This window comes from Aquila chrysaetos, chromosome 21 (genome assembly GCF_900496995.4).
Source record: "Aquila chrysaetos chrysaetos chromosome 21, bAquChr1.4, whole genome shotgun sequence".
Classification (NCBI taxonomy): Eukaryota; Metazoa; Chordata; class Aves; order Accipitriformes; family Accipitridae; genus Aquila; species Aquila chrysaetos.
The window spans coordinates 4,581,468-4,589,747 of record NC_044024.1 but is presented as its reverse complement, the minus strand read 5'-3'; the positions used below and the strand labels follow the sequence as shown (position 1 = coordinate 4,589,747).

General features: G+C 38.7%; 1 long non-coding RNA gene across 1 annotated transcript; it reads left to right on the top strand.

Annotated features, from left to right (window-relative positions):
- Positions 1-1,966: 1,966 nt before the first annotated feature.
- Positions 1,967-3,533, top strand: LOC115333943. The gene is made up of 3 exons (XR_003920964.1): positions 1,967-2,203; positions 3,031-3,108; positions 3,458-3,533. It is a non-coding gene; the product is annotated as an uncharacterized LOC115333943 (long non-coding RNA).
- The last annotated feature ends 4,747 nt before the right edge of the window (positions 3,534-8,280 follow it).

The window sequence follows — 8,280 nt, the reverse complement described above, 5'->3', positions numbered from 1 at the left end:
ATAGTGCAACTAATGAATATCCTGCCCCTATTTAGTATGCTGAATATGTACAAGCAGCTTAAATCCTATGGTTGGTAAGGAATTTATGTAAATATTGCAATTAAATCTTGTCTGTAATAATAGGTGACCTTTAATCTAGTATATATTGAGTCCCCTAATCTCTCAGATTGTAATTGAGTGATGAAGATGCAAGGCTTCATGAAAGAAAGGCAGATCATAAGAAAATAATTATTTTTTTGTGTAAACCATGATTTTCCAATTACTGCTCTCAGCTGGGACAGAAAAACATCTAACTTGTGATATGTTCTGATCCAAAATTAATCCTTTTGTAACTGTGTCTTTTTTGATTAAAGACTGTTTTTTCTTTCTTCCAGGCAAAATCCTCAACCCCTGTGGTAATTTTAATGTGAGTTGTATTTTTTTTTTTTTCTTTCCCAGGATATTATTAAAGTATAAGCATACTGGTAAATACAGGTTTAAATAATAGAGAGAAGTATCTGGATAAATAATCATTAGAATGATTTTATTATCTATAAACATTGCTTTGAGGGTGAAGTGTATCTGGTACATGCAAAAAGATGAGTCCCTGAATAGTGTGCGAGTTTTCTTTTTTCAATTTATGGAATAAATATCCAATTGTTATAATTAATATTTTTAAGATATGTAAAGTTAGTTGTAGATGCTGAATAAAGGAGGAGTTAAGATTTTGGTGACATGATATGTGCACGATAAAATAGGGATAAGGTTTGAGTGGCTAGAAATTCCAGACAAATATTAACATTTGCTATGCCTTTGCATCGCAGAAGAGAAATTGTTATAGATCGGCTATGTTTCCAGCATCTGTGTATGTGCCAAGAGAGTCATGCAAGAAAATTGTCAACTGTCACAGTGATCTTGTTTGTAAAGTAGTTTGAAATGTAATGATAAAAAGTGCCGTATAAGAATGAGGTGTTTATTTTATTTATGTAAATTATTGTTCTCTTGTGCTTATGTTATTGCTTCAAATTCCTGTATTTGCTTACATTTTCCAAAGTTGTTAATTGTGGGAAAATGTGTTCCCCAGTTACCTTCTTTATTAAAATAAATACTTTTCAGATGCTTATGTATAGCAGTATTAGTCTGGGATATTACAGGATATTTTAAGCTTGCAATATCTGCTGTTCGACAATGGAGAGCAGATACGGCCTTAATTTAAACTAGGGGAATGGGATACTTCTGAAAGCAGGTGGTCTCAACCGCTCTGCCAGCAGTCTATTAGCGCGATGCTGTCTGGTAGGTTAGGTTTGTATTTGCTGATCTGTGTGAAGCTCTCCCGAGACGACAGTTCATCAGTACTTTTGTCATTCCTCTTACAGCGGTAGTCTCAGGATCCCCTCGAGAGAAAATTAGACAAATAAAACCAAATCAAGCTAAGCAATGGATACAGTTTCTCAATTAGTTCATACTTTTGCTCTACAAGAAGTTTATTCTCTTCTTCATGCTGTACCAGAGTTACATTTATATTTTAAAGGTGTAAATCTTTCTGTTTCGCAAGGAAGCAAAATTCAGCCTCCTGGTCAGTGCACTACCTAACATGTAATAGAGCACTGTTCCTTTGCGCAGGATGAAAAATCATTCCCATTTCAGACTTTGGTAAAAACAAAGCACATTCAAAGTTTGTATGAAACAAAGCTCAAAAATCCATATTTTGGAGCTGACAGATTTTTTTTTTTTAATCTGTCTATTACAACACTATATTAAAAAATAAATTAATTATACTTAAAACCTCAAGATGTTTGACTAGCTTGTGCTGTACTACTGTGGAACTTTTAAATACAAAAATACAGGTTGAATTATTTTTTTTTTTTAGACTTGAAACAATTTCATTGACATTAATGTGGTCTCACTGATCATAAAGATTTTGGTGATTTTTTTAATTTCTTTTTACATTCCAGGGGAAAAGAAATGCAGCTCAGAAAATGCCAAACCATCCTCTCTGTTTCCTTTTAAAACTACTCTGGTTAAGAAACTATAGTCAAGACATGAACAGGCTTTATAAACTGTGAATGAGATCAGCTCACTTCATACACTTAAAATTACAAGTAAATCCTTTTAAAGGTTGAAGTACTCAAGCACTTTCCAATCTTCTTGGTATGTCAAGAGAGGACCCTAAGGAATTTGAAAGAAATCCGTGCAGTCCCCACCCATAAATGAAAGACGACTGGTAAATATTCTCCTAAGGATAAATCAGAGGTGTTTCAGGAGAACTAAGGGAGAACAAAGACACAAAAGCAAAAGGGGGAAAAGATTTTAAGCAAATGGCATGTCACCAGCTGGTTAAGGTGGCTGATAGGTGAACAGGGAGGAGGAAGGAGCATTCATTCTCTATTTCTACTTCAAAGGGATCATTAGGGACTTAGATTGGTTTCGGTGGAGTGAGAGGGATGGGTATCTGATTTGAGAGAGAGATCTGAAGATACACTGTAAATAAAAAGCTTTAATGAGTATAGAAATGAGACAGAGACAAGAAGTGAAAAAATAACTGAAAAGACAAATATGGCAAAGGATGTATTTTTTTTAAAGATGAGTGAAGTTCTGTTCTTTTGTATGGCAAATGGGAAAGAGCTACAAAGGGAACAGAAAGGTTACTTTGCCCTGTTTCTCCATATTGACATACACAGGGAGAAGCGGACGCATAAATAATGCAGCAATTGAGAAGATAATAAAAAGCAGCGGGAAGGTTGCTGGGTTTACAAGCATGAGATTAAAAATGAGAGTTAAGAGCTGTTAATGTCCATTTAGAAAAGTGGCAAAATGAAGAAGAGTGAATCTGTAATGCTGTAGCTGTAGTAGTCACGAGACTACTACAAGTTGTCACAGGTCATCGCTGGCAGCATGGTGCAATATGACAGCATGAGCCAAATGACAGACACAGACACAGCTCCAAAAGAAGTAAGAGGAAGGAGACTTATCTGTAGGAGCGGGCAATTCAACAGGCAGAGATCATGCCTGTTTTGTGAGTGATTAAGTATTTTTTTTTTCTAAAAACAGTATGGAAATGGTCCACCAAGAAATCTCCCTTATGCAAAAGTTGGTGCCTCTTTGTGAATATCGTCCAGAAGACTTCAGGTACTTATTTGTTCTCCTTAAGCAGTTTTTCCTAAAGATATTTACTTCCTTACTCTCCAATCCTTGTACCTGTTTGCTAAAAATAAAAGGACCTGACGGTGAGTACAAGTTTCATAAATGCCAAGACAATTTTGCAGTATGAATTTAAAATGTGGCTTGAACTAAAATCATTGATATTTTGTAGGTTGTTCATGTTGTTTATGTAGGTCCCTAATCACTTGAGGTATGTTTAAGCTTTTTAACTGATACTTAGTGCATTCAAATTAGTAAATTAATCTCTTGGGTACGCAGCAACTCAGCATACCTGGGGTCACAGTGCATAAAGTTATTTTTTTGTTGCTATCTACAGATTGTCTTGACATGCAGCGTATACCCACGGGGTCAGAAGAATTGCCCTTTGATTACATGTACAGTAATCTGGATCTCCCAAGGTATTCAAGTGGTTAATTAAATATCAAGTAATTGCTAAAACTACTAAGTGACATTTAATTAGTATGTTAATTGATATCAAATTTGCTCTCACTATCTTGTTTTATGTTAATAAAATCCCTAAACATTTCTTCGAAGTAGATTAGGAAACAATGTGCTTCAAATGTACTAATGCAAAACAGCCTTAAGCATTACTTCTGCTTGTGGAACGTAACTTCTGACTTATATTTTTTATCCCAGCTGTTTTATTTTGTCTATCTGTAAACTTACTTTATGCTAAGAGTATATTGTATTTAGTAGTATAGACCTCTCTTGGAATGGATTTTGACTTTTGTAAGCCTGTAATCCCTTAGAAATCTATCTAAAGTGGGATAACTGTTAAAAGAAATCTAGGGCTGCCTCTCTCCCCTTTAGCACCTACTGAGCAGAGGTAGCAAGGCGTATGGGGAGCGCATAGTGCCTCCATTTGACTAATGTGAGTGATGTATTTCTGCACTGCCTCCTGATGTGGCAGGTAGAAATCTGCGCTTCACGCAGAATACAAAATTGCCATTAAAATATTAAGTGACTGATTATTCTGCAGCAGCAAAATGCTGCCTTAGTGTTAGTTTGCACAAGGAAGGGTGTTCCTCTCCTCCTCTCCATGAGCCTACCCAGGAGGCAGCCCTGCTTTACCTTTCAGCTGGAGCCTTCCAAAATTTTCACTGCTTCCTTTGATTGAAGAGCCCAAGTACGATACAGAAAAGAAATCTTCAGGCTTGGGTCCAAAAAAAGACCGACTGAACTCTAGATCGACAAGAGCCCCAAGCCTGTCCTTCCTTCCAACCACTACAGTGTTCCCAGTGGCCTCACCGAGAACAGGTGAACAGACCAAAGTGGAATCTGCGAAGGAAAAAGTTGTTTTCATAACATTTAATTTGAGAACATACTGCAGAAAAATCCCTATGAATATTCATATGAATTTTTAAATGAATTCCTTTCAGCTGTGCTCATGCCTTTTGTGTGTCAGCTTTCTGTGGATTTTCTTCTGCGTTTTATTGGTGCCAATACACAGAGAGAGTTGGTTTTACATTCAGGATCGCAAAAAGCAAAGTCTAATTTATTCTCCATGAACATTCACACCCAATTACTTCAGAAGAGTCCAACTGGGGAATAGAAACAATGGTGTATGACCACGCACAACTAAACTACATAGCTCTGATTCTAACCCTTCCCAACTTCAAAATCTGGAATATCCATGTAAGGAATATAAACACTGTAAAAGGAAGCGGGTTGAGGAGGGACTGTCAGAGAACTTTGAATTACAAATAAAGAAAATCGTGATCTGTTTATTCATGGGTAAGTCACAGAAAAAAGAGGCAAAATTGGTGAAATAAATTATTTATTACAAAGTACTCAGCTCTAGTTACGTGTCATCCAAATACTGCTATAGAACTAAGAATGCAGCAGAATCATCATGACAGGCAAAATATGACACTGATTTTCAACTATTTTTTGATTGATTTATTTGAACATCTGTGGCTTCTTGTGTATGACACTGATTTGGATTTCATAAATAGTGTCACACAATGTATTTTTTTAAGTTTTCTCTTTCCCTTTGGATATGTTGTGGTAATCCACATTTACTAACACAAAGTTCTTTAGCAACAGTGTAATATTTTAAACCTTCTATAATACAAAGTGGATTTATTGTTATTATTTGTATTTGTAAGTAGCCTTTCTATCAGTTCAGAATGTCTTCTGCAAAGTTAATGCTAGTTGTACAACTCATATACACAGAAATAATGATACATATGACTGTAAACATGAATAATACATGTGAACAGTAGCATATTTAGAAGTTGTGTAGACTTAAATTCTTGAAAAATAGTGTACAGGTACCAAAAAAAAATCAGAATCGACACGTTTATTTATAAAAGTCTTCAAACGAACTTGTCATAGGAGAGAAAAGTATTGCTACCACTTTGAGTCCCCTTTCTGCCTTGTCCATTAGCCCTCTCAGATAATGTCAGCTCCAAAAGGATTTTAAAACACACTCCAACTCCCCCACTAGCAGATATGTCTATTTGCGGTCATCACCACCGGCAAACATTCTCTATCTCCCAGCATCTGCATTGTCTTTTTCTGCTTTCCACTTCATCTTATTCAAAGTCTTGCCTTTGCCTTGAGCCCTTCCGGGCCCCCCCTCCCCACCCGGCCGTATCTTCCAGGGTCGATAGGGTCCAGCTGACGTCCCTGACAGCTGTCTTTCTGCCTCCACGCTTCCCGAGCGCCCAGGGAGGCCATATATCACAATACGCCACGCCTCTTCTCTTTCCCATGAAGCAGTTCCAAGTCATTGCCAAATCATTAGGCAAATGACTGTATTTTGAATGCCCTGTAGGAATTCGGTGGAAGCTACCGCTTCCCACAAAAGCCAGACACGGCTAATCGGCTGCTTACCCCAAAGCAGCAGCTCCCGCTCCCGCTGAGCGATGGGGCAAGTTGTTGGGTGCAGCCAAGAGCAGCTCCTTGCAGCGGAGCCCAGGAGCTCCGCCGAGCCGAGCCCGGGCCCGGAGCCAGCCCGCGGCGGACAAGGCGAGGGTCACAGGGCACCGGGACCTCCTTCAGACAGCCCGGGAGCAGCCCTCTAACACCGACAGCAAGTCAAAACCTACTTCTGTGTGTGAGGAGGAACCCATTGCCTTCGGACGTGGGGCTGGAGCTCGTAGCTCACTAGGGCGAGATGCACAGAGAGTGTCTTGCTTCTGCGTCAGGACCCGCTTCGGGCTCCCACGCCGTTCGGCTCTACGCCCACCATCCTTCCCGCTCCACTTCAAGCGTTTCATGGCTGCTGCTGCTTCAGGCTCGTGTAATTTCCAAACCTTATTGGATGCATTTTACCTCCGCAGCCTATCATGCTCCCTAGTGACTCAAAACAGCATTGTTGAGTGCTGTATTGTTATTATTAGTGCTTTATATGCATCTTTATGGATATCAAAAGAAATAAGTATGCAGGTACCAAAACCTTCTGGCAACAAAAGGATGTTTTACATACCCTGACTGTGACAGAGAGATAGCAGTTCTACAACCCACATTTCATTATTTTATCCTTTGCAGAATAACATAAGCTTGAGATTAATTTATTCACTTGCTTCTGGATTTTTTAAAATTCATGATTAGTTTTTTCCTCTAGAAAAGATTAATGTTTGATTATTAATTTTGTATTCCAAAGTCTTCTGATAAGGGCTGGAGTATGCAAAATGTCTATCTTAGTTATGATTACTGGTTGCTTTGAGTATAATTTTGGGCATGTCTTCTAGCAAACTACATGGCTTAGAACGGTAGTAATTTGGGCTGTAAACACACCAATGCCGGTGTTAGTGCTTTACAGCATTGCTGGGTTTTCATTTTCGTTGCAAAATTAGAAAAGTGACCAGTTCTCACCAAGAGCTAAGCCAGTAGTTAGATTATTTTCTGCATGGCTAATATGATTGCAATTGTTTCAATTATATTTGTTCAGGCATGAAATGCATTGTAGATCATTCAGCTAATTAAGAAGGGATGTACTTTTCTTTAAATCATCTGTCCAGCAAGGTAAGTCTAAGCTCACCAGTTAAGAACTGGCAATGTTAAGGAAAAGTTGAAGCATACAGCTGTATAATGGAATTGACCTTACAGCCCTGCCTGCAACACCGCAGTCGCACCAGTGCTTAGCCGTGATGCATGTGGCTGTGGGCACGGGATGGAAATTTATACAACAGTTTTAAAAGGAGGGACACAATTTTTAGGAACGTATGCCTGAAGAGATAACAAAAAATATTTGAATACATTTAACAACCTAGTTTGTAATGTTGTCCCAAAAGTGGGGTCATTTACCCGGTGTGTGAAACGCCAATATACGCCCAGAGCGGAGGTGTTTTATTCCAATTCATGTTTGTGCAAATATGGGGGCTAGGTGGTAACCCACAAATCTAGCATCCCTCATACCTAAACAGGCAAGCAATTTATACCGTTTAGTTTTACATATTTAGTTTCCAGTGTCCTTCCCCAAAAACTATTACTGGTAGTCGCTTATCTACCTCAATTTGTATTGGGCTAAAGTTTTCCCCGCTTCAAATTAGAGGTACAGTGTTCTTTTATTCTACAGCGGGTGCTCAAGGCAGGGAGGGGGGTAAGGCTTTTTGGTCTTGAATTGAGTCGGGGGTCAGGATCTCCCCCTGCTGCCTTTGCCTTCCCCTGAAGTTACTGAAGATCTTTGCTGACTCCGTGCCTATTAGCAACCATTCAACTTTCCTTGCCTCCTGGGCGAGGATGTTCCCTTCTTATCAGTCTTTTAGTTCTTCTTCAGGGGCACAGTTGTTAGCAAGGCATGCATTGGTTATACAAAGGGCATCTTGTTTCACAAGACCTTTGTGGCCTTTTTAATGTGGCTTAAGTACATGAGGAAGACCTCAGAACTTTTTGCCACTAGAAATACAGCAATAAAGGGTGGGGGTTGAGTTGTCCTATTCCTATCCTAAGTAGTAGCAGCACTGATGCTACACTTGCGTTCTAGTGATGTATGAGCCAAATTGCAACATCAGTTGCATAGCTATCCATCAACATTGTATAACTGCTACAGCAGCCATGCCCAAACAGAATTATTGTCACATGTACTTTCACATTTAACACGCACCACCTCGTTTAGTCTATTAAATATAGAACAATACTTAGTTTAGAAAACACTAAACATTAAAGATATAACTGATTTATAAATGATGA